Source organism: Tupaia chinensis, unplaced genomic scaffold, assembly GCF_000334495.1.
Source record: "Tupaia chinensis unplaced genomic scaffold, TupChi_1.0 Scaffold000251_1, whole genome shotgun sequence".
NCBI lineage: Eukaryota > Metazoa > Chordata > Mammalia > Scandentia > Tupaiidae > Tupaia > Tupaia belangeri.
Window position 1 is genome coordinate 903,637 of NW_006159731.1, and position 24,298 is coordinate 927,934.

General features: G+C 43.2%; 2 pseudogenes; both read left to right on the plus strand.

The window, feature by feature from the left end:
- Positions 1–6,284, plus strand: part of LOC102483068 (60S ribosomal protein L10-like) — a 19,067-nt pseudogene extending 12,783 nt beyond the window's left edge.
- Positions 6,285–8,690: 2,406 nt separating this feature from the next.
- Positions 8,691–8,900, plus strand: LOC106734914 (thymosin beta-4 pseudogene; annotated as a pseudogene).
- Positions 8,901–24,298: the final 15,398 nt, after the last annotated feature.

Sequence of the window (24,298 nt, forward strand, 5' to 3'; positions counted from 1 at the left end):
CATGTAGGAGTCTAGTGCCTTAGCCTCCACGCTACTTGCTGGTAGCCACTTTATTTCATCATTAATTAGTTTTCTCCTTTATTTATTCATCAATACCTAATATGGTAGAAGGGGCAAGGGATCTCTCTGGGGCCTTTTTCTTTCTTTGTTTGTTTGCTTTTAGCTTTTTCCCATAGGGTACATGCACTCACCAGAGGGAGACAGAAAGAAGGAAAGTGAGAAATCATCTCCGAGGGGAATGAGTATTCTCAAGTGTTTTCTCCTCAATTCTCATCTCTGGATTTTGGGCACATGCACACGCATGCCCAGCGTGATTTCCAAGCAGCCAGGTCTGGGACTTGAACCGTGGTCATCTATGTGGGAATCCAGCACCTTAACTAGCATGCCAGCTACTGGCCCCAAGAAGAAGAAAGGATCACCCTCTACATGGTCTGGTTGTACCATGATCTCCTTCCTTTAGCCCTCTAGTCCATAAAATCTTGGGCATTTGCACGCATGTCTGGAGTGTATCGGGCTGATTTACTTGCCTGGGGGTTTGAGCTGTGGTTGCTATGAGGGATCTAGCTTCTTTTGAGCAATGCATTACAATGATGCCTTAGAACTGGCCCTTTATTTAATCTCTACAGCAACTTTGCAAGGTAAATACACTTCTTACTATTATTTTATTGCTGCATAAATTGAGGCAGAGAAAATTTAATAAACTTTTTTTTTTTTTGGAGAGATTTTCACTATAGGGCGCGTGCGCTCGCCAGACAGAGAGAGACATAGAGACAGAAAGCGAGAAATCACCCCCCGGGGGGATGGCCACGCCGCAATCCCTTCTCCTCCATTCTCCACTCGGGATCTTGGGCACACACGCACACGCGCCCGGCATGAGTTTAAAACCACCGGTCCGGGACGCAAACCATGGTCGACTACGTGGGAGTCCAGCGACATAGCCATTACGCTAACTGCTGGTTACTGAAAATTTAATAAACTTATCCACCATCAAACAATTAGTATGTGGAAGGATTAGGATTTGAATCTGAGCAATATATCAGAAATTTGTGCATTTAAAAAAAATTACTAAAAGCTGCATACATATGCCTAAGACAGAAAGAGAAAAAGAGAGAGAGACAACCCTTCATTGAGGTCTGATCACACTATAGTACCTTCTCCTCTATCTCTTCATCCTGTTGGAATTTGGAGCATACACTCAAATTTTTAAGCTGCTGGGGCCAAGATTTGAGCCACAGTTGGCCAAGTGAGACCTAGCCCCTTTAACCACCAGGCTACGAGGTTGGCCCAGAAATGGACTCTTATACAATGCATTATGAATAATGTACTGTCCAACAGGCACTGTACTTAGCACTATAAATGCACTGTCTCATAAACTCCACAGGATGGATTTTCTGCAGAGCTGTCCAAATACCTCTGACCCCTGCATATACATACCCTCCCTTTGAATTGGACTGGCTTTATGACCTGCTGTTACCAATAGAATATAGCAAAAATGATGCTGTGAAAATTCAAGAGCTCAGGCCTCAAAAGGTCCAGCAATGGCGTGGAGGTTAAGGCATTGGGTCCCATATGGCCGACTGTCATGGAGTCCTGGACCCAGTGGCCTGAAAAATCATGCCAGGTATGTGTGTGTGTATGGCCAAAATCGCAAGAGGAGACTGGAGAAGAAGAGATTGTGCCATAGCCATCTACCCCGTGAGGTGATTTCTCACTTTCTCTCTCTAGTTTTCTCTCTTCCCCAAGTTCATGCACCCTATAACCAAAACAAAACAAAATGAGAAAGATCCAGCATCTTCTGCTTTCTTCACCTGGAGATCCGAGTCATTCTGTTAGAAGTATAGTTACCATGGGTCAACAGGTAGAGTGGTAGTTAAGGTGCTGAGAAGTTCAAGTACCAGACAAGGTGACTTAAAAACCATATCAGAAACACACACACACCAGGGGGAGCAGCATACGGCATAATGGTTACATCACTGGACTCCTGTGTATTCGACCGTGTTTCGATTCCTATATCCAGTGGCTTAAAACTCACATGGGGGGGGGGGGCTGGTGGGTGGCATGGTGGTTAATGGTGCTGGACTCCCATATGGCTGACTATTGTTTGAGTCCTGCTCTGGTTGGGTCTGTAAATAACTGCGGCCATCTGATAACCCCACGAGCAGCAGAACTGCCCAACTGAGACCAGCCCATAATGCAGAATTGAGTAAATCAACTGTTTTGAGTCACTAAATTTTGGGGCAATCTGTCACATAGCAATCGGTAATTAAATGATTTCTTATGGGCCAGCAGGTGGAGTGGTCGCTAAGGTGCTGGACTCCCAGATGGCTGACAGAGGTTTGAGTTCTGGACCTGGCAGCTTTCTTTCTCACTTTCTCTCTGTCTCTCTCTCTGGTGAGGGCACATGCCCTATAACAGATTAAAAATAAATTAATTAATTAAAAATACAATTAAATGAATAATTCTTAAAAAATAAAATTATTCTCATAATTCTATGATGTAGAGATCATTTTTGTACTGAATTTATAGAAAAGGAACCAAGCTTCAGACTGGTTAAGTAACATGCCCAAAGTCATATGACCTGTCAGTAACTGAACAGGACTTGAAACCAGGTGTGTCTGACTGCAGAGCATCAGCCCTCCCCCAAGCCATTGTTTCTGAAAAGGAAATCTACACACTTGTACCTGGTGTGTCTTTTCCAGCTGCTGGGTCTAGGAATCAGACCATGCCATCATCCACGTGGGATCCAGCTACCTTATTCACCATGCCACCAGCTGATCCCAGTTCTGCTTTTTCAACATGATCAGGTTCTCATCTGGAAAGGACAATGGGGGTGTCTCCAGGGTTGAATTAAGTCCCTCATATAATGCTGGGTGAGGTTTTGGTTTATTTTCTAGCAAAGCATATCACTACCAGGCCTAAAACAAACATCCCCAAACCATCTTTTGTCTTTGGGTTGGTTGAAATGAAAGGCATTCTCTCCCAGACGTTTTCTTCCTTCTGTGCCCAACTTATTCAAGGGATTGATTTCTGTTCTCAGTCAGGGCACTAATGATGACTCTATGGATTGACCTGCGAGAGAACTGAATGGTAACCTGATTAGGATCTTTGGGGTCTCCAAGACCATCATTTGAATCCAACCTTGAATGCAAGTAATGTGCTGGTAATAAGTGTTTCTTGGGGCTTCTTCCAAGAGGAAAATGTTTATGTGAGGTCTTAGAAGTGAATTTCACTCTGAAGACTGATTTTGGCAAGTGGAGAGGTTTGTATGGCTTTGTTATGGCAATCAAAAGAAACAACTCTGTCATCTCTCATGAGCTCCAAAAGCAATGCTCTTTCAATGTTGTGGTTTTGCTCTATTATTCTTGGCCTCCCTGTTGTGTCTTAAATATATAATTCTTTGGCTGGGTGCTATGTGTGTTGTATTTATCTATGCCCTCTAGCTCAGAAATGTTTTTTCCAAGGAGAAATGGCAGTATCCAGCAGTTAGCATAATGGTTATGTCGCTGGACTCCCACATAGTTGACCGTGATTCGAGTCCCGGACCCGGTGGCTTAAACTCACTCCAGGCGCGTGTGCGTGTGTGCCCAAGATCCCGAGAGGAGAATGGAGGAGAAGGGATTACGGCATGGCCATCCCCCCTGGGGGTTGATTTCTTGCTTTCTGTCTCTCTGTCTCTTTCTGTCTGTCTGGCGAGCGCACATGCCCTACAGCAAAAACCTCTCCAAAAAAAGAAAAAAAAAAGCACATCACAGCTCTATTAGCTCAGGACCTCTGTTTCCCAGTGTGCATTTGGTCTCACTTCCAAAAGAAGCAGCTGCTCAAAACTTTTTTTAATAATGAAGATTATTTTGTGCTCATGATAGAGCGCATGCTCACCCACGTGAGAGAGAAAGAGTAGCACCTTCCTTAGAATCTGATCATACTTCAATCCCCTTCCTCCAGTCTAATGGATCTTGGAAACTCACACACATTCCTGGCGTGTTTCAGACAGATCAAGTCAGGGATTCAAACCACAGTTACCATAGGGGATCTAGCTGCCTTAACCACTATGCCACTGATGAGATTTTGGATATGCACGTACATATACCTGACATGTCTCTCAAGCTGAGGGGCAGGATATAAACCACATTTGGCCATGTGGGATACAGCTACCTTAACTACCAGGCTTCAGGGCTGACTCTTTCTCTATTTCTATGCTTTTGAGTCCTTCAGCGTTAGCACTAGAGTTTGGACATTTGATATACATATATATATATATTTAATTATTTTATTAACTTTATTTATTGTTTTTTAACTTGACCAGAAAAAGAGAGAGGGAAAGTGAGAAAGCAAGCTACCAGGTCTGGTTTGGTTGGCTATGTGGGAGTTCAGTGCCTTTAACCATCATGCCACCTGCTGGCTCCAGAGTATGGACACTTGATATATATATATATTTTTTTTTGGAGGGGTTTTCGCTATAGGGTGTGTGCTCTCGCCAGACAGACAGAGAGAGACAGAAAGTGAGAAATCACCCCCCAGGGAGGATGGTCACGCTGCAATCCCTTCTCCTCCATTCTCCTCTTGGGATCTTGGGCAAGCACGCACACGCGCCCGGAGTGAGTTTAAGCCACCAGGTCCGGGATGCGAACCGCGATCGACTATGTGGGAGTCCAGCGACATAGCCATTACGCTAACTGCTGGTTCCCGACACTTGATATATGTTAAGTGGAGACATAGAGTGTTTATTTTTCATAAATTGGTCATAATTTTAATATAGAACATTCTTCTTCTTATTATTATTATTGTTGTTGCCAGAAAATGTGTGTTCTCAACAGAGAGATAGAAAAAGACAGAGGACATGCACTCCCCCTTAACTGGAGAGGGGCCACAGTTACACCACAATCCCTTTTCCTGCATTTCTCCTTCCCATCAGGATTTTGGGCGTGTATGCGTACATGTCATGTTTTTCAAGCCGTTAGGGCCGAGATTTGAACACTTGACTGGGCATGTGAGATTTGGCTCTGAGCCCTGTAATATAGAATATTTTGACTGGACTATATTAATGACTTCTTTGCTTGGAAGTTATACTTCATCTTACGAATTAACAATTTTGTGGGGGCAGGTGGTATGGTAGTTAAGGGTATTGGACTCCCACATGGCTGACCACGGTTCGAATCCTGGACCTGGCAACTTGTTTTCTCACTTTCCCCCACCCCTTCTGTCTCTTACTCTGTCCCTCTCTGGTCAAATTAAAATAAATAAATAAATAAATAAATAAGTAAAGTTAAGTAAAATAATTTTTTTTTTTTTTGAGGGGAGAGCTTTTTGCTATAGGGCGCATGTGCTTGCCAGAAAGACAGAGAGAGACAGAGAGACAGAAAGCGAGAAGTCACCCCCCAGGGGAGATGGCCACACGGCAATTCTTTCTCCTCCATTCTCCTCTTGGGATCTTGGGCATGCATGCACATGTGTCTGGTGTGAGTTTAAGCCACCGGGTCTGGGACTCGAACTGCGGTTGACTACATGGGGAGTCCAGCGACATAGTCCTTACTCCAACTGCTAGCCCCAAATAAAATAATTCTTAAATAAAATTGAGGATGAGGATTTCAGCCTTTTGATATTTTAGAAACAATAAGAAGCTGATTCTCTGAGTATATTCAAAAAGGTGTTTTTTTTTTAGAGATTTTTGCTATAGAACGCATGCACTCACTAGAGAGACAGAGAAAGACAGAGAGACAGAAAGCAAGAAATCACTCCCTAGGGGGAATGACTATGCCACAATCCCTTCTCCTCTATTTTCCTCTCTGGATTTTGGGCACACATACACATCCAGTGTGAGTTTTAAGCTGCCAGGTCCGGGACTCAAACTGCGGTCGACTACATGGGAGTCCAGCGACATAACCATTATGCCATCTGCTGGTCCCAAGATGGCATTTTTGGACCTGAGAAATCAACTTCAGTTTTCAGCGAACACAGTAAAGTTCCAACATTTTATATGACCTTTTCCTAGGCAGCACCTCTCTGTCTCACTGCACATTCTTTCTGAGATAGAACATTTCACTCATAAATGCGAGTTTGAATGAACCATGTCCTTTACACAAAAAGTGACACCAAAGGCAAGGAGGAAATCAACACAGTATCAGAGCAAGAGCAAAGGCTTTGAAGACCAGGAAGGCCATGCTGAAAGGCAGTCACAGCCTCCAGGAGGAGGCCCAAGAATTACCTGTTCTCTAGGCCGAACACTTGGCAATTCCAAAGGTGGCACAAAGAGCCTGGAAAATGTGTTTTCAGGAGAAATGGACTAGCCACAATGCCATCATTAAGTTTCCCTTGACCTCAAAGAAGATGGCAAGAAACACCATACTAGTTTTTTTTTTCTTTTTGAGATTTTTGCCATAGGATGCATGTGCTTATCAGAGAGAGATGGCGAGAGGGTAAGTGAGACATCATGCCCCAGTGGGGATGGCCACAATTCCTTCTTCTCTATTGTCCTGGAATTTTGGGGCAGGCACGTACTTGCGTGTGCCTGGCATGATTTTCAAGTCACCTGGCCTGGGAGTCAAACTGCTGTCAGCACTGTGGGAGTCGAACACTGTAACCCTTGATCTGCCCGTGGCCCCCACATCACACTAGTTTTAACTGTCGATGCCAAGGTCAGTGAGCCCTCCTTGAGAAAGCTGTATGATATTGATGTGGCTGAGGTCCACCCTGTTAAAGCCAGATGGAGACAGGAGGCCTCACTTGACTGGCCCCCAAGTCCAGCGTCTTGCTGCTGCCAACAAAATTGGGGTCATCAAAACTGAGTTCAATTCTTTTTTTTTTTTGAGTTTATTTACTTATTTGGTGAGAGAGACAGAGGAAAAGAGAGAGATACAGGCGCCCCCAGTAGGGTTTCTAGTCTATGATCCCCAGGCTCTTCCTAGATTACTCCTAGAGTGCTCAGAAAGTTTCCAGGCAGTGAACTTAGGAACTTTCCCATGAGATCCAGTTGTGTTGCCACTGTGCCACCACCTTCCCTGAGTTCAGTTCTAAGCAAGTTTATCATCCAAAAAAACTGGGGAGTCATATGCACTATGAGTAGAAAGTTCTTTTTTTTTTAAGAATTATTTTTTAAATTAATTATTTTATTATTATTATTTTTAAAATTTGCTACAGGACATGTGTGCTCACCAGAGAGAGGAAGAGAGAGGGAAAGTGAGAAAAGCACGCCACCAGGTGTGGGACTTGAACTGTATTTGAGCAAGTAGGAGTCCAGCATCCCAGCCACCATGCCACCTGTTGGCCCCTAGGAAGTTATTTTTGACAGAAAAATGCCCAAACTGATTTATATTTATGGATGATAAGATTTGAGACATTAGTTTCAGATTTCTCTCCTGTAATTTTCCTCTTGCTCCTCTGTCAATCACTGGTTCTTCACTTCTGCAGTATTGTGTAACACATAGCTTGTCAGATATCCTTCCTTCCCTTCTTTTTTTAAAAATTTATTTAATTTTATTTATTCATTAATTTATTTTAATTTGAACACACACACACACACACACACACAGAGAGAGAGAGAGAGAGAGAGAGAGAAAGTGAGAAAGCATGCCACCAGATCTGGGACTTGAACTGTAGTAAGCCACATGTAAGTGTACAGCGCCTTAACCACCACATTGCCTGCTGATCCTCTCTCTCTCTCTTTCTTTCTTTCTCTTTTAAAATTTGCTAAAGGGTGCATGTACTCTCCGGAGAGACAGACATAAGGACAGTGAGAAAGCACCCCTGCAATAAGCAAGCTGCAATCCTTTCTTCTCCATTTCTCCCGGAATTTTGGTCATGCACACACCAGCACTGTGTGTTTTTCAAGTCCCATGTTTGGGACTCAGACAGCCTTAACCACTACACCAGCAGCTGGCCTGATACCCTGTCTTTATTCCCAAAGTCCAGTCAATCTCACAGAACAGAGTTCTCCAGAGGAGCCAGAGAGGAGAGGGCCTGTGGGACAAAGGGCTTGGATGAAGCCACTGAGAGGAGGGATCTTCCTTTCTCACTGCTGAGAGATCCCCATCCTCTAGAGCAGGGGGCGGGGCAGTCTCTGGGTTTTTAGAGCAGCAGAGAGCCCATGACACTCCTTGGTAGTATGCAGAGGATGTAGGGAGGTTCCAAGAAGAATGACTGCATTGGACTAGAAGGGCAGGGATTATAAACTCAGACATCCACAGGACCAGGCAGATGACACTAAAGAAGGAGCTCTCAGGGGTGAAACCACTACATAGTTCCAACCTAATGTTGCCAGGTGAGAATGCGGGACCAGTTACCATATCTCCTTGCTAAAAAAAGCTAATACATCTGGATGTTTTAGGACACATCTGATTTTTATGTATGGCAATTAAAGTCACTATGTGGACCAGAAGAAAGCCTTATGCTAGTTATAGCCAGCCTGTAGCCACTAGCTCAACACTTGGTAGCCTGTCATGAGTCCAGTGTCCCGAATGCATGAAGACTGCAAAGAGCCACAGGATCAGAAGGACCAGGCATGGATAGAGCCGCCTTGATCTGATCCATGTGCAGAGATGGCTGGTGACCAGAAAGCCCCGCCACCCCTGGTACCTTGACTCTGTAAGAGCGTCCCTCGGCGGCTAGGTGGGTCCCAAAGTGTGACTGGGGTTCACTTCCTATCAGGCCAGCAGGATGGGGCTTGAAGAATAAACTAAATACACTTATAAAAAAGAATGACACCCAACGGTGGCCACTGCATAGACCAGACGTCGCTCTCTAGCGCGCCTGGCTCCACTTCCTCCACAATCACGTCTGACAAACCTGATACCGCTGAGATCGAGAAATTCGAGAACTAGAAATTGAAGAAGTCAGAAATGCACGAGAGAACCCCACTGCCTTCCAAAGACACGATCCTACAGGAGAAGCAAGCCGGTGAATCGTAGTGAGGCCGGCGCCGCCAGTACGCACTGTACGTTCCACAGCACTGCGTTCTTACTTCCTCTAGCTGTTTAACTCTGTAAGATGCAAAGACGTTCGGTCAAGTTTAAATGACTGTGCTGCCCCTTTCTCATCAAAGAACCAAGAACTACTGACAACGAAGGTGCGCCGGCCTCTCCCACGTGCCGATCTGGCTGGCAGGGAAGGAAAAGAAATTGCATGTTGGTGAAGGAAGAAGCTGTGTGGATCCACAGGGAAATGGAGAGTGAAAACCAAGGTGGTCCAAGATGTCCTGCAGGCTGTAAATACAGTTTAATCAGAGTGCCATTTTTTTTTTTTTCAAATGAAGAAAAGGAATGAATCGTAGGTCCATAGCGCAGTAGTTCAATTTTGGGCACAGGAAGCTGGATCTGAGGCCAACCACAGTTTGGACCCCAGCGCCAGAAACTTGAGGGGCATTCTGGGTATGTGTGAGTGGCCAGGACCCTGATGGAATAGAGGAATGAGGAGAAGGGACCGTGTGACTGTACCCCACTGAGGGGTGCGTTCTCTCTCTCTGGCAAGTGCACACACCCTCTGGCAATTAAAAAGTGATTGTGACCTATCTTTGAGACATGAGTTTATGGACTCAGATCCACACCTGTTACACAATAAAGGCAACGGAAGCCTGCATTACCAGGTCTTTTCTCCGATGTAGTCCATTCACATTCCAGCTAAACGCCATCAGTCTGTGTTCTCTGATGGCAAAGCCAAAGGCTAGGTGACAATTACTTCCCTCTGTGCATCTTCACATCCCTCTTTGGGCTTTCCCTATGTTCACTCCTCCTCAGGATGCCCTTGCTCAATTCTCTCACATTTGGAAGAAGCCCAAAGTCATGTGCAAGATTAAACTGTCCCCGCGGAGTTCCTGTGAAGTCCTAACTCCTAATGCCTCAGGATGTAACTGTATTTGGAGATAGCATCTTGAAAGAGATAATTAAGCAGGGCAAGCAGGTGGCCTTGTGGTTTGGGCATAGGGCTCCCACATGGCTGACCTGAGGTTCGAGTCCTGGACCTGGTTGCATGCTTTCTCAATTTCCCTTTCTCTCTCTCTGTCTCTGTCTGCTCAGATTAAAAAATAATAACAAATGGGGGCTGGCAGGTGGTGTGGTGGTTAAGGGTGCTGGATTCCCACATGACTGACCATGGTTTGAGTCCCGGATCTGGCGGCTTGCTTTCTCACTTTCTCTGTCCCTCTCTGGTCAAATTAAAAAAATAAATAAAGTGAAATAAAATAGTTAAAAAAATAATAATAACAAATGGAATTAAATAAATAAATAACTCTTCGAAAAAAGATGATGAACACTATTAATAATTCTTTTTTTCTTTTAAAGATTTATTTATTTTTAATTATATTTATTATATTTAATTATATTCATTATTCTTTGATTTTGACCAGAGAGAGACAGACAGACAGAAAGGGAGAGTGAGAAAGCAAGCCTCCAGGTCCAGGACTTGAACCATGGTTGGCCATATGGGAGTCAACCACCACTCCACCTGCCGGCCCCAACACTATTAATAATTCTTTTAAAAAAGATAAATTAATTTATAACATGAAGTCATTAGGGTGGGATTTAATCCAATAGCTCTGGTGTCTTTACAAGAAGAGAAAATTTGGGCTCAGTTCTGTCTAGAGGGAAGAGCATGTGAAGACAAAGGGAGAAACCTCCTATCTATGAGCCAATGGAAAAGGCTTCAGGAGAAACCACCCTGCCAACACCTTCACTCAAACTTCAGGCCTCCAGGGTCCAGGTGAGTTTCTGTCATCTAAGCCGTGCAGGTAACAGTACTTTGTCATGGCGGCCTGATCAGAATAAGACTGCGCGTTCTTCAGTTCTACTCAGAACCCATCTTTCTCCTCTGTTCTCAGGTGCTTTACCTTACCTGTTCGCAGCTCTTTGTGTAGCAGCTCTGGTTGTAAATGTTTCCTTCCACTTTAGAGATGAACTGTGTCTTACAATCTTCTCCTATAGCCTCAGAATAATTCAGTGGTGACTTCAAAAAATAGCTACATACTTAACTTGAATGGTGACACGTGTTGAGGCTTAAGAGATGCAGTGATGGGGGCCAGCAGGTGGGTGGTTGAGGTGCTGGAATTTCCATGTGGTCGACCAGGTTTGAGTCCTGAACCTGGCAGCTTGCTCTCTGTCTTTCTCTGGCAAAAACCCATGCAAAATAATAATAAATAAATAAATAAATGAATAAAATAATTTAAAAAAAAGAGATGTAACAATGAGACTTTTCTTTTTAAAAATTTTTGCTATAGGGTATGTGTACTCACCAGAGAGAGAGAGAGAGAGAAATGGTTCTAGGAGGGATGGCCATGACACAATCCCTTCTCCTCCATTCTCCTCTTGGGATCTTGGGCATTGTACGCACACACACCTGGTGAGATTTTCAAAGTCACCAGGTCTAGGATTCGAACTGCAGTCATGTGGGAATCCAGTGATATAACTGCTACATCATTTTCTGGCTTCCAGGTGTAATTTTTTCAAGCCACCGAATCTTGGAATTGAACTGTACAGTTGGCCATGTGGAATCTGACATCTTAACCACCATGCCACCTGCTGGTCCACAACTTTTCTTAGTTTGGAAACTAAAGAATGAGTTACATTTAACCAGTTTCTGTGGTGGATGTTGTCATGCACCACCTAAATACCCATTCTAGAAGAAAGGACTTACTCCCCTGACTGCTGAGAGCAATGAGGAAAGACAGTTCTCTACTGCCAGCCCTTTTGCTGATTGCCTGGGCATGAAGAAAACTGCCCAAGATCACCTGTCTTTTTATGTATGGCTCCCTATCCCCAACTATGGACAGCTCTGAAGGACCGTCAGCTTGAAGGACAACGTGGGGTCAGCTAAGGCCTTTGCTGGGCTTGCAGCACGGCTAGACGTTTTCCTAAGCCGGCTGTCTACTCCTCCCTTTCTCAGAGGATCATTCTAAGAGCACTCCCGAATAAAGGTCTTGCACACTAACTTCTGTCAGGGAGTCTGTTTCTGGGAAACCCAACCTGGAAAGGGCTTTCTCTCAATAAACTATGATTTTCTTCTAAATTTATGTCTATTCATACAGACAACAGAAGAGATATGTCAAATCCACATTAATTATGTTTATTTTATAGACTAAACTTGGTGAAAAAATGAAAAGGTGAAAAGCTAGCTGTGCAGGGTGGGAAAGTAGGTAGTAATTACTGAATTGTGAGAGAACATAAATTAGTGTCATGAATTTAAAATCGAGTTTATTACTGTTTTGGTGACATTAAATCACTTGGTGTGCTAGCGTTTGAATAAATTAGCATTGGACCCAGCAAAGATTTGCAGACTGGCTTAGTCTTCATGCTGCTTGCTTTGGATCTCTCACCTCGATTTCCTGCAACAGCTCTTTTTGTGAAGGTTTGGGTTTTGGTTTGGTGCCAGGAGTACCCAGGCCAAACATTCTCTGTAGGGGGGAAAAAGCTTCCGTGACCACCCTTTCAGTAGCTTCATCTCTAAATGTGCTTGACAGAGATAAGAGAGGGAGACTTGCCTATGGCAAGCCACCGGACAGCCAAGATACTGCCAGGATACTTCATTTTGTTTTGTTTTGTTTTGTTTTTAACTGAGCAGTAAGTAACATCTGAGATGACCGGAAGGTAACCCTTAGTCTAATTAACTGTGAGTGAGGAAGTGCCGAAGGTCAGGGAGGCTGACAGGTACAAGAGCTGGAGAGGACAGAATACCTTAGCGTGTTTATAGGAAAACTGTAAGGTCTTCACTAGGAATAGTCAGGTTCTGAATCAGACTGCTTGAATTCAAAATCCTAGCTTGCTTCCTAGCTGTGTGACCTTGAACAAATGCACTAACTGGACTTCGGGTTCTCAAGCACAAAATAGGAATAATAATGTTCACCCTGTAAATTTGTTGTGGCAATCAAATGAGTTAATGCATGTTAAGATCTAGAACGATGCCTGGCAATGAAATTATGTAATACATGTTAGGTCTGGCCCTTGTAGTCAGGAAGTTGGTTGAGTTACCACCAACCCTTCCTACCCAGGAATGGCTATAGGGCATTGGAAGTAGCCTTAGTGAGAGCTAAAGAGGGGCTATCAGGCAGCATGGTGGTTGGGGTGCTGGGCTCCCACATGGCCGACCGCAGTTTGAGTCCTAGACCTGGCAGCTTGCTTTCTCTCTCTCTGGTTAAGTTTTGAAAAAATAATAATAAATAAAATTAAATAAAATAATTCTAAAAAAAAAAAAGAAGATAGCCCATGTTTTACTATGGAGTTGTCTTCAAAACATGCATAGAAAATACATGCTATGAAAAAACTATGCATAAATTTCAAGATTTTTTCGCACCAAAATAAACTTGTACTTTAATTTCATTTTTCTACAAGCTTTTTGATGTATTCTTGTATTATCTAAGTCAATAGACTCAATAAATGCAGTGTCTTAGGGCGATACAAAGATGGTTCGAAGACCTAAGAGCCTGTTGTAAGACAAGGTGTTCCCTGAGTCCCGGTGAATGGACACCTACTTTTTTGATTCGCAGTGAGAGTGTCCAGGTTGAACACCACTGTGCAGTGGCCACTCTGCAGAAAGCTCTCACCGCAAGCAACAGGGCAAAGAGCACAGGTTTTAGAGTAAGACAGGCCCAATTTTGAATCCTGGTCTACTTAGGCTAATCCCTGAGTCTTGCTGAGCCTCAACTAGCCTCCTCTCTAAAATGGGGATGATACCTAAAACAAGGTTGATTCCTAAAACAGGGAAGTAATCTACCCATAGAGGTGCCATAATAACTGAGATGATGTAGATTAAAATACCTCTCACAGATATTCAGTACTTGTTAATACACTGAAAAGTTTATTGAATACCTACTATGTTTCAGGCACTGAGCTAGGTGGTGGGGATATTGACCAAAGAAAAAGCAAAAGAAAAAAGACTTGGTTTTAGTATATCTAGAAAGAAAAATCATTCAGAAAGAAGGAACTAATTATTTTTGAATTTTTATTTATTTATAGAGATTTTTTGCTATTGAGTATGTGCACTTGCCGGAGAGACAGAGACAGAAAGCAAGAAATCACCCCCAAGTGGGGATGGCCACACCACAATCCCTTCTCCTTTATTCTTCTCTAGGGATTTTGGGCACACAGGCACTTGCACCTGGCATGAGTTTTTTTGTTTTTTTTTTGAGAGGTTTTTGCTATAGGGCGTGTGCACTCACCAGAAAGACAGAGAAACAGAGACAGAAAGTGAGAAATCGCCCTCTCCCGGGGAGGGGTGGGTAGCCATGCTGCAATCCCTTCTCTTCCATTCTCCTCTTGGGATCTTGGGTACGTACATACACACATGCGCCCAAGGTGAGTTTAAGCCACCGGGTCCAGGACTCGAACCGTGGTCGACTTCATGGGAGTCCAGTGACATAGCCATTACACCAATTACTGGTCCATCAACCTACTATCTATATAACAATGAATTTATTTTCTAATTGTCAGAAGGTGTGTGCATTCACCAGAGAGAGAGAAGGAGAAAGCAATTTTTAATAGGGCATGATCATGCCACAATCCTTTTTCCTCTTTTTCTCCATCCTGTGAGGATCCTGGACAAATATGCACACATGGTTGGCATGTTTTCCTTCCTTCCTCTCTCTCTCTCTCTTTCTCGTTCTTTCTTTCTTCTTCTCTCTTTCTTGTTTCTTCTTATTTCTTTCTTCTTTCTTTTCTTTCTCTCTTTCTCCTTCTTTCTTCTTCTTCTTCTTTTTCTTTTAAGAGAGATTTTTGCTATAGGTCATGTGCACTCACCAGAGAGTCAGAGAGACAGAAAGACAGAAAGTGAGAAATTACTCCCCAGGGGGATGGCCATGGCACAATCCCTTCTCTTCCATCCTCCTCTCAGGATTTTGGGCATGTTTGCCCACATGTCCAGTGTGAGTTTTAAGCTGCCAGGTCTGGGACTCGAACCATGGTCGGCCATGTGGGAATCCAGTGACATAACCATTCCACCATTTTATAGTCCCTCCTGGCATATTTTTCAAGCCAGCATGACAAGAATTAGAGGCACAATCAGCCATGTACAATCTGGCACAGCACTCACCTCTGTGCTACAGGGTCAGCCCCTGTATATTTTCCTATTATGGGACAAGTCTTAGCTGTAGTATTATATTTATTTGTGTGATGATTTGACTCATACTTATTTCTTAGACCAGAAGCTCCATGAAGACAAGCGTGGTTTTGTTTTGCACGTTATTATGTGTTCACTGGGCACCTGCCTCCAGTGGGTGCATAATAATTATCTGATAACTAAATTGATGAACTGAGTTTTGGATATATTAGAAGTGTTATGTTATGGAATTTTGGATTTAGACAAATCTGAATTTGTTACTAATTTACTATCAGACCAGTTATAGATTGGCCTAAGATTTACTTTAACATCTATGAAATAGTGGTAGTACATGGTTCACTGGACTGTTTTGAGTATTCAATCGTGCAAGAAGTGCAAAATGTCTGGCAAGTTGTAAAAATTCAATAAACAATTGAGATTATTCTTTTACTCCCTTTATTACCAGGAAAACCGGCAATCCATCTTCCCATGGCAAAATCATCCTACAGTTTACTCCCCACCCAGACACTCCTTTAACTGTAACTAGACATATACCTATGTTTTCCATTCTATGAGGCTCCACCCTCTAACATATACCTGGAGAAAACTCAGGCTGAATGGTAAGCCTCACGGACTACCTTGCAGGCGAACAAGAAAGAGAAAGAGGGAGAGAGAAGGCCCAACCAATAAGCAACATGCAAAATAGGGTTGTTATTACGAAAGGGCAAAGCAGTGAGGGGGAAAAGTGCTGACAGGAAGGGAATTAAATTGTAGTCTATAGGGCAGGAAAACAATTGATATGACCCTAATTGACCTGGAAGGAGTTTATATCTTTTCAAGGGAGATGGACATAAAAACTAACCCTTATAGGAAGTAAAAAAATAAAAAATTATATTAATAAAATGTGTGTAAAGTCCTATGTGAGAGAGCCAGTATCTGCCTGGAAGAGTTAAGAAAAACAACATAAGCAGAGTGGGTTCTTGCACAAGCTGTCTGAGTTGGTTCTGCAGGAAGCAAGCACCATCTAATACAAGCTAAGGTTGCATGACAGGAAGTGTGGCTTCTCCAAGAAAAACATGAGCTCCTACCAGCCTGAACCAGTTGGAACCAGGAGAGATGGATGGAAGCGACCCTCACTGAATGCTGGTGAATGTTTGCTCCTTCTAATACTAAAATCGCTGGCCCCGGAGGAGGTATAGTCTCATTTACATACTGTGTGGGACATAGGGAAGCACAACCAGCTACTGCACCTGTGCTCACCTTCCATGCTTGACCTAGCCCTGCCCACCTTTCCCAAATAAAAGGGAATGTCCTATGCCTTGGAAAAACGCTGCTTTGGGAACAATCGCAGTGTCCTCCTACTTGCCAGCTTGTAATAAAGCATCCTTTGTGCAAATTGACTCGGTATAGTCCATTGGCCTGATGCCTGCCAAGTGGACAGACCCTCTTTTGGGTCACTTAAAAAATTTGGTAAAGGGAACCAGCAGTTAGTGTAATAGCTATGTTGCTGGACTCCCACGTTGTCGACCGCGGTTCGTGTTCTGGACCCGGTGGCTTAAAACTCACGCCAGGCGCGTATGCGTGCGTACCCAGGATCCCTAGAGGAGAGTGGAAGAGAAGGGATTGCGGCATGACCATCCCCCCTGGGGAGTGATTTCTCACTTTCTGTCTCTATGTCTCTCTCTGTCTGTCTGGTGAGCGCAAGTGCCCTATAGCAAAAAAACCTCTCAAATTTTTTTTTTTGGTAAAGGTTTTAAACATTTGGGATAAATCTGAAGCAAGGTGTCCTAGTCTTTTCTATTGCTAATAGCCAAAGAATACCTGGGTCTGGGTAATTAAAAGAATAGCAATTTATTCAGTCCACAGTTTGCAGGTCCAGGGTCAGGGTACCCACTCTGGTGCAGGAATTTATTATTATTATTTTTTTTTTGGAGAGGTTTTTGTTATAGGGCATGTGCGCTCAACAGAAAGACAGAGAGACAGAAAGCGAGAAATCACTCCCCAGGGGGGATGACCATGCCGCAATCCCTTCTCCTCCATCCTCCTCTCGGCATCTTGGGCATGCACATTCATGCGCCCTGTGTGAGTTTTAAGTCACCAGGTCCGGGACTCAAACCGCGGTCGACTACATGGGAGTCCAGTGACATAGCCATTACATTAACTGCTGGTTCCAGGTCTTTTGGCTGCATCACAACATAGCAGAAAGCAGGAGAGTGTGGTCTGTGTCATGTGGATTCCCATCTGCCCCATTTCCTCTCGTTATAAGCCCACCAGTACTCAGTAACGACCTAATCACCCACTCTCTAACCTCCTCCCCAAAGTCCCACCTTCCAACACAATACTTGGAAGTTTTCACCCTCTTAATTCATTACAGTCAAATCTCAGCAGATGAATTTGGGGGATACATTCAAACCACAGCACAGGATGATGCTTCTTGCATGCCTGGTGGGTAAGAGGACGGGGCATAAGCAAAGAGAAGAAAACATAAAAGGGCATGGTGGGGTCAGTAAGGGTCAGATGATTCAGGTATAACCACAAGTTAAGCTGTGTTTGGAAATGCAGTAGGTTTATAGGTTGGACAAAGGACAGAAGTACAAGGCCAGATTGTACAGGGTCTTGATGTGGCAGTAGGACTTACAGGTTAGGCATTTGGGCTTGGAGAAATACTACCTTGACTTTGAAACCGCGATGCAGTGTCAGGACAACACATAGGCATTCTCGTCCCACACCTTAGGAAGTGACTCCTGGAGGAAGCTGTTGGAAGCTTCAGAATTGACAAAATGATTTTTTCTTCTTTTTTTTTTTCCTGGACCAATGGAAAGGTCAGATCTGCTATGTTGTCTTTTTTTTTTTTTTTTTTTTTTTCAGGTTTTTGCCACAGGGTGCATGTACTAGCTGGAGAGAGACAAAGAGACAGAAAGTGAGAAAGCACTCCCCGGAGGGTTGACCATGCCACAGTTCCTTCTCCTCCATTGTTGCCTCAGGATTTTTGGCTCTTGGGATTTTGTGACACGCATGCACATGGCACTGGTGTGATTTTCGAACCTTGGGGTCTGGGACTTGAACTGTAGTCAGCCATGTGGGAGCCTAGCGCCTTAAACACCATGCTATCTGCTGGCCCCCTGATATGTTGTCTTTAACACACAAAACAAATTGATCCCATACCGTAGATTTACTTTTCAATATTTCATTTTTTAATGTCAGAGATACAAAAAATTCAGAAAGGGCTAGTTTGCAATAGGAAGTGGAAGGTTGTTTGTAGCAGAAAACATCTGATGCTTCTGTCTTTATTAGACTGTCTCCAAGCTTTGCTTTGATAGGCACATGCTTGGCAAATTTCTTTGTTATTCCACAGAATTGTGGCTCATGGGACCCCTTAAACTCTGCATTTAGTTTGGAATCTTTTTTTTTTTTAAAGATTTATTTATTCATTCATTCATTTTATTTATTTATTTATTTATTTATTTGAGAGGTTTTCGCTATAGGGCGCGTGCGCTCGCCAGACAGACAGAGAGAGACATAGAGACAGAAAGCGAGAAATCACCCCCAAGGGGGGATGGTCACACCGCAATTCCTTCTCCTCCATTCTCCTCTCGGGATCTTGGGCACACACGCACACACGCCCAGCGTGAGTTCTAAGCCACCGGGTCCAGGACACGAATCGCGGTCGACTACGTGGGAGTCCAGTGACATAGCCATTACGCTAACTGCTGGTTCCCTATTCATTCATTTTAATTTGACTAGAGAGAGACACACAGAGAGAGAGAGAGGAAAGTGAGAAAGCAAGCCACCAGGTCCAGGACTCGAACCGTGATCCAGCGCCTTAACCACCATGCCACCTGCTGGTCCCTAGTTTGGAGTCTTTTGAAATGCTTTGACTTTACAACTTAAGTGGACCTGATATTGGATTGTCATTGCATTTGCCCTAAATGGGACTTTGGTTCATTTTATTTTATTTTATGGGGTATAAAATAAAAGAGAGAGAGTGAGAAAGTGAGAACTTACTCGCCAGGGAGGATGGCCATTCTGCAATCCCTTTTCTTCCAAACTGCTCTCAGGATTTTGTTGTGAGTTTTAAGCTACCAGGTCTAGAACTCAAACTGCAGTTGACCGCATGGGAATCCAGCAACGTAACCATTACACCATCTGCTGGTCCCCTTACTCTAATTTATTTTGCTGAAAATACGAGAGTGAATTGAGATCATGGATAAAATACCATTAACTAAAATATTTTCCATATTTAATTTTCACTGATTTTCTCAGTAGCATCCTTTATAGAAACTTTTCTCCCCAGTCCAAGATTTTATCAAGTCCTTTTAGTCTCTTTACTCTGGAACACTTCTTCAGCATATCATAGGAACTGGGATCTATTCGAAGTCAGACTATGGTTTAGTGGTAAAATGCATTGTTCTGCAAAACAATCCCACATGGGAAAGTTCTTGGTTCAAGGGTAGAGATCTCCCTGAGTACCCTGAGCACACATGTGCCCATGATCTGGGGTTGGCTGAGGTGGGGGTAGAGTGTGGTGTTAAGAACCTGTTAAAGTTGCTATCTTTCTCTCTTACTCAAGGACTCAAACAATTAATAAACTTAAAAAAAGAAACCAAGATATATTGGGTTGTCAGAAAAGTCATGATGCATTTTTTGCATAGAAAAATATAGAAAAACATGTCATGATTTTCCGATGACCCAATATTAATAAACACAAATACAGAGCACAAGTGCAAGTAATGAAACATTTGCTAGGGGTGAATGTTTTAACTATCTCATTCCATAGCAGAAAGACTTTGCAATAGTTCATGCAAGAGATGAAGAACTTTAGCTACAGAGACAGTTTCAAAAGAGGCGTATCAGAAGACTTCACTGATTTGATTGAATCTGATGCAGATGTAAGGGAAAAGAATCTATGATAGCTCCATGCAACCGGCATGAGCAGCATTGCTGTCCTTTATTACAGAGAACACAAGGAGGAATCATGTTGAAAGGGAAGGTGGAGAGTTATTTTTGGACACGTTGAATATCTCAGGAGTTTCCAGATAGGGTTATTTAGTAGCAAGGGACCCAATTTGCTTTGTTTGCTTGAGCCTTTCTCAGTTTAGCACTGAAAGTTCATGTTGTAGAAAACCTCCTTCCTGGAAAAAAACAAAAGGGACAATTGGTCATGAATGATAAGTAGGCCACTGGTGACATTAGCCTGAAGCCCATAGAGTAGGAGACAACTATGTAAAGGTGGCAACTGAAAACTTGGCGGGGGGCTGGCCTGATAGTTAAGGTGCTGGGTTCCCACATGGCCAACCATGATTAGTGTCTGAGACCTGGTGACTTGCTTTCTCACTCCCCCCCCATCTCCCGCCTAAATTTAAATATTAATAATAATGATGAATAAAATTTAAAGAAAAAAATAAAACTTGCGAGGAACTGTGACGACCCAAAGACTAAGAGCCAAGTGAGAAGGCCTTGAAGCTCAGAGTAGATTTTGAAACCCGGAGTACCTCTCTTTCTGGGAAAGCAATTTCTCTAGCTTAGTGATCATAAATCATATTAGTTTACTTACTATGCATTTGAATTATTCTTCATACCACTGTGAGCTGTCCATAAACTTGCTGTCTTAGGAACAGAAATGAAATCATATTTCTCACCCATCTAGGTCATAGTATCATCCCATCAGTCTGTGATTTCCATACTAAACTCATTATTCATTGGGGAAATTTAATTTCTTTTTTAGTGTTACTCATGTTTCATTTAACTTTTACCACTGTTTCCATAGCTGCTTGTAATCCCTCCTTTTCCGTGCTGAATTCTTTCCTTTTATAGCCTGTTCTGCAATATGCCCTATGTTTTGCAACATGAGATTCAAGAGTGGATTTTGGGGTTAAATAAAATAGGAATGGAATGACCCCATAGCACAGTGGTTAAGCACTGTGCAAAGTATGTCCAATCCCACATGGTCACTGGGGTTCAAATGCTGGCCGCAGTGGCAAGATTCTGGGGATATACATGCCCATGATCCTGACAGGATGGAAAATTGGAGGAAGAAAGACTGTGGCACATCCAGGCTGCATCGGGGGGTGCTCTCTCTTATTCACGTACAAATGCTTATGAGCTCTACCATGAAAAAAGAAAAAAAAAAACCTAAAATAGCAATAAATTTTAAAGCTTGCTGAGATACATAGGAACTATGCTTTTTCTCTATTATTTTTCAAGAAGAGTGAATATACGCAGTTGACTTACAGATTCACTGTATTAATATGTTATGCAATTTTCTCATGTAATTGTTAGTTGCTCCTTGTTTTGCCAAAAATGTTTTAATTTTAGTAAATCAAACATAAGTAATTAGTTTGCTCAAGATCTTAATTATAGATCTTACAGAGCCTCAGAGTTCATCTACTCTGCATTCTCATCCAGGGCTGTTCCAACGTTGCTTGCATACTTAGCCTTCCTGAATTCAGCAGATGCAAAACTTGACACATTCATATAATATTGTAATGCCTTATGTTTCCATGGCATACCTATTTGATTCCTATAACTGTGAAGTGGATAGTTTTGAGTACTGCTTTCATCTTCATTTTAAAAGTGAGGCACCCACATGGGATTTGATAAATGTCTCAAGATGGAACCAATGGAGGGGCCGGCAGAAGGAAACAGCATTTTTTTTTTTTTTTTTTTTTTGAGAGGTTTTTCGCTATAGGGTGCGTGCGCTCGCCAGACAGACAGAGAGAGACAGAGAGACAGAAAGCGAGAAATCACCCCCCGGGGGGATGGCCACGCCGCAATCCCTTCTCCTCCATACTCCTCTTGGGATCTTGGGCACGTATGCACACGCGCCTAGCGTGAGTTTAAGCCACCGGGTCTGGGACTCAAACCGCGGTTGACTACGTGGGAGTCCAGCGACATAGCCATTACGCTAACTGCTGGTCCCAAGAAACAGCATTTTTGACTCATGAGCTAATAGTCTTCTTACTGTATCAGGTGGCTAGCCCCCACTCTGCATTCACAGGAAATCTCTCAAAGTTATAAAGCAATCTGAATTTTTCTTTCTTTTTAATTGCTAGAAGTTGTGTGTGCTTGCAGACAGAGACAGAGAGGGAAGAAAGCACTTCTCAATAGGGCATGGTGACACTGCAATCCCTTCTTTGTTTCTCATTCTGTTGGAATTTGGGACACACACACACACACACACACGTATCAGCATGTTTTTTTAAGCCACTGGGGTTGGGATTTGAACCATAGTCAGCCACGTGGGATCCAACTTCCTTAACCACTAAACCATGAGACTGGCCCTCTAGCCCACATTTGAAAACCTACAACCCACAGAATAGAAATTGACTTAGATGTGGGGGATAGTGGAAAGGATCTGAGAATGATTTCCTTTTGCTCCCTCTCACCTGCTACCCATCGGTGTATGCTCAAGTCCTTCAGGTTGTGCACACAACTGTGGAAGACTACATTTTCCAAAGATGGTCATAACAGTATTTCCCATCTAACATTACAATGTGGCTCTGACACTTTTCCCAGGGAGAGGTGGTATCTGTGGTTTCTACTCTTGAATCTTGGTAACTGAATGATACTATGTGTCTTCTGAGGATAGATCATAAAATGTGACCCAACTCTGCCTGGTTATCTCAGGAGGCTTGCTCTTAGAATCCAGCCGACATGCTGTGAGGATGTCCAAACAGTCTCATGAGAAGTCCACGAGACAGTTTTCCAGTTGGTAACTCCAACTATTGGGTTGTCAGAAAAGTCATGAGACATTCTTGCTTAGTAAACTAGAAAAACCATATCATGACCTTTCCTACAGCCCAATAGTTCCCAGCCAAATAGTCAGCATGACCCACTAGGTATGTAATAAATAAGCCTTTAAGTGGTTCCAGTTTCCAGTCTACATGGACTATCCCAACTCCCTTCAGTCCCAGGCAAGTTTAGACAGTTGGTCACCTTACCCCAGATGGGGAATTATACTCTTCATTCTACCTCTGCCTCTCCAGCCTGTGGGTCTTCCTACCTGAGGTCTCAGCAATCATGGATCAGAGAAGATCAAGCTTGCCCTTTTGAGATCTCTGATCCACAGGATCTGTGAGCATGATATGATGGTTCTTTTATGCCACTGAACTTGAATGGTTTATTACACAGCAAAAGAACATTGGAATAACTTCTGAGGATTTAGGATCCTCCATTTCTATGTGGCCCAAAGTGCCAGGCAAAGTATCTCCTTCAAAGTGAAAATTTAGGCACAGCCCAAAACCAGAGGAGGATTTCCAGGGACTGAAATTTTCTCCTCAGCCTAGTAATCAAATGCCTAACTTCCATTGTGGGAGACTTAGTCTGTAGTGGAGTTGAAGGGCCTGGCAGAGCTAATGGCTAAGCTGTTATCAGTCTTATTATGCACCTGGATGAGTAATTGGGACATATGGTCTTTAATAGCACATGTGACACTAGAATTAGAGGATTTACTTGCTAATATAAATGAGTTGATCATTTCATCTACTGGAGATAGTCTTTCATACAGGACCTGGGAGGGAGAAGATGAGAACTGTATGTCTCTGAAGAGAAGTGACCACCGTAACCTCACCATTACTCTTTCTCTCCTGTATCTTCAACCTATGTCTACAGTTTCTATTTGAATAGTATTTATGAGACTGTGGTCCTGTCTACTGAGCAAGGTAGGTACTGGCCACACTTAAGTATGTTCAAGTCTCTCCCTAGCTCTCCCCTCCGTTTTATAACTATTTCATGTTAAAAATTACTGTCCATGAATTCAGATCCTTGAGCATCCGTTTTATAACTATTTCATGTTAAAAATTATTTTTAAAATTTAAATATAACACAAACACAGAAGAATGTACAAGCTGGCCCAATTGCCGTTGCACAGCCATAGCACAGGTGCCCTGCAAGGCTGGAAGCTATCTGGCTGTCCATGAATTCAGATCCTTGAGCTGGCGTGAACACACACCAGGTGTATGTATAGGCTCCCAGGATCCTGAAGAGCTGGTGGGCTGGAGAAAGGGGATTGCAGTGTGACAGTCTATTGAGGGTTTCTCTCTCACTCTTTCTCCCTTTCTCATATGTGTGCATTTTCTATCATTGGAAAAAAAAAAAGGAAAAGTTACAAAAGTATAGTTTTTTGGGGCCAGTAGGTGGTGTACTGGCACTGGATCTCCACATGACCTACTGTGGTTTGAGCTTTGGACCTGGCAGTTTAAAAATTTTGCTGAGTGTGCATGTGCCTAAATCCGAGAGGAGAATGGAGAAGAAGGGATTGTGGCATGGCCATCCCCCCTGGGGGGGGATT